This window comes from Euprymna scolopes, chromosome 17 (genome assembly GCF_053919585.1).
Source record: "Euprymna scolopes isolate OS-2025 chromosome 17, ASM5391958v1, whole genome shotgun sequence".
NCBI lineage: Eukaryota > Metazoa > Mollusca > Cephalopoda > Sepiida > Sepiolidae > Euprymna > Euprymna scolopes.
Window position 1 is genome coordinate 76,152,151 of NC_136498.1, and position 3,236 is coordinate 76,155,386.

Here is a 3,236-nt window from a genome sequence, read left to right on the forward strand (position 1 = left end):
AATCCTACTTTCTTCTTGCTTGTAAAATCAACATCTCTCTCTCTCTCTCTCTCTCTCTCTCTCTCTCTCTCTCTCTCTCTCTCTCTCTTAGTACTTCTAATACGAAGAGAGAAACGGTTTTATTTATGGGCAGATGTTTCGACTGAATCCGCTTATTCGTTTTGCCAGATTCCTGTGTGACTTGCGATCCAACTAATGATTATCTTTTTAGAAAGAGATAATGAATTTGATAGCACTTTTTTAAATGTCGGTATGCGTAGTAAATTGTTGTGCATGAGAAGGATATCATTGAAAAGCGCTTCAGAATGAATGAACAGTGTTGTTCTTATGATATAAGATGGCCACACACTGATCATATTTCTTGTTTGTTTTGTTTATATATATATATATATATATATATATATATATATATATAAACTAGTTGTCCAGTAATGTGTTTCCTAGCATGTATTTTTGGCTTTTCCTTTTTCAAAACTATGATTGTCTCCGAAGTATGTTTGGTACCAATCAAAGGGGAAAAGGGGCGAATATTAATAAAGTCATCTTTAAAGATAACCGTCATTTGAAATTTATTCTAACGTGGATAAGGTTTTGTTTGTAGTAAATTAAATTTATTTGCATTTAGTTATTCTTACCAAGATACTGCAAGACTCCACAAGAAAAAGTGATGAACCAAAATCAAATATTGAACTCATAGGGTGAAAGCTATTGATGACAAAAAAAAACAATCATGTGACTTACTTTACTTTATATATTAGAATATCAGGGTGACTCTACGTTACCCGAGATTGAATGATGATCAGCAAATATTTCACACTCCCATATTTTTATTGTCATCGAAATCGATGAAATCGCCCATTTTTTAATCAAATCGATTAATTTCCTGCTCTAATTGGGGAATTGTCTTCCGTTTTCCTGCTTTCCGGCTGACTACAATATGGTTGTCTTCAAGTCTAACGTAAATAAGTTCTTGATGAGCCGTTCCATATAAGTTATCACATTTACCAAATTTTCATTACTAATGACCCTTTCCTTGAGTGGCCTCTTGGCCTTGATAATGTGGTGCTGCCTATGTAAAAAAAAAAAAATTGGGGACCCATCGCGATGTACCTGGAGGAAGCTTAACATGCTGCAATGACTAAGTTCACAATATATTGTAGCCTACATTACACTGTAGAGAACCTACTGTTTATTTTGTAAAATTATGTTTCTATAATTGTTTGCATTGTAGTTTAAAATGCAAAAGTCAAATATCATATCTCGAATGCGTTTTTGTCATATCAAGGAATCTACTGTTGATTCTATATGCATGACATTACTGGTCGTGCCACGATAACTGATTGAATTTTAGTTTAAAATGAAAAAGTAAAATTGTGAAATTGTGCTTTAAACAGAAACATTCATTTCGAACGCGCCACTGTCATATCAAAGAACCCACTGTTGATTTCAGATGTTGTGCCTTTCGACTTGTGTGGAAATAACACTTCTCAAATGCATTTTAGATGTTAGGGTCTGTAAGATGTTATCTTTGGTCAAAATCGCCTGTTCCTTCTTTCATCGGATTATTTCAATTATCGATTATCGATACTTATCGAAAGCGTTCCGATACAAAACATATTTATGAATACCGCCAAGTACATAAAGTACCATCGTGTGAAATTTCATAAAAACCGACCCAGCCGTTTTCGAGTCCATATGAAACAGACACACAAACAAAGTTCCTTTTATATATTAGTAGAGATATCATTCGTTAAATATTAATAAACGATACCTTTAAAAAGTCCATCCTTTCTCCAAGCTCTTTAGTCGCGATGTTTGATCTGCCTTCTACGTGTCTCTTAGAATATTATCACTAACATCTTACAGCTCTCCAGCTGACTTGTATTGTTGCATAGCAAGGGTCGTATTTTAATGGGAAAAGTTTAAGAGTCAGAATCGAAGCAACAGACTCAAGCAGAAAATATGCATCTTTGTGCTGCTCCCAATGTGGCCAGGTGTAACAAAACGGGCTATCCGTTTATTTGTCGAGCATAATTTTAATATTTTGCTGTGATTGTCTTTTGAAATACACATTTTATATACACATCGATTTTCTGAGTAATTGTATTCACGGATGTTCGAGAATCTGGGCCCACAACAGCAACGACGACACAGGTTTATACATCTATCGGTAATCTATATATATTCAACTGAAATTAACGTGTTTAAATGTTGCAAACTATTTCATAATCGTTAACTTGCGTAGCATATTTAATTTATTTGGCTCACATCTGCCTTGTTTTATTTTTTAGTTGTTTCATTTTTTTTTTTCAAATCTGCTGCCAAACTTCTACATGCAAAATTATCATGCTTTATTTCGCATTACTAGTATAATTAATGAAGTTTCAAAAGGCAATTTTCGCTCAAAAGTGTCCCAACGTGACAATCGAAATGCGATATTGAGATTTAAAGCTATGCAAACAGTGCACAACAAGAAATATACTGCAGTTGCCGGTACTTATGCAGAAATGAAACCGCGTTATGTTCCAGGCAGGTTACGTAAAGTTGCAGAAACGCTTCGACAATGAAATTCGTAACGGCCGACAATTGGCAAATACGATTTTTAAAAAAAATGGTGGAAAATACAATAAATTTGTAAAAACTGGCTTAAATCGTCACTATATATCGTGTATAGTTAGCACAGATGCTACGGTTTTCAAAAGCAAATACTGAAATTTGTTTAAAATACAAAATTAACTGTAAACAAAATATTCTGACCCTAACTCTAACAAAAACACACTCTAACCCTAACAAAAACACAAAATAACTCTAATAAAAACACACCTAACACTAACAAAAACATACCCTAACCATAACAAAAAAACACAATATAACCCAAACAGAAACACACCCAGCCCTAATAAGAACATACCTAACCCTAACAAAAAGATACCCTAACAAAAGCACAATATAACCCTAACAAAAATACACCTAATCCTAATAAAAACATACCCTAACCCTAACAAAAGCACAACGTAATCCTACCGCTAACCACTAAACTCTAATTTGTATCAGATATCATTGAAAATAATAAAATAAAATAAAATTTTAAATGGCTTAGGGCTCCCTGTATAAACTTGTCATGACTCTGCTCTTAAATAAGGATACGAAAATTAGGCGATATATTAATATTTAAATGGAATTTTCCGTAACTACAACAAAGGTAGATGTTTCTCGCATGCCTTTCTAGCTAGGGA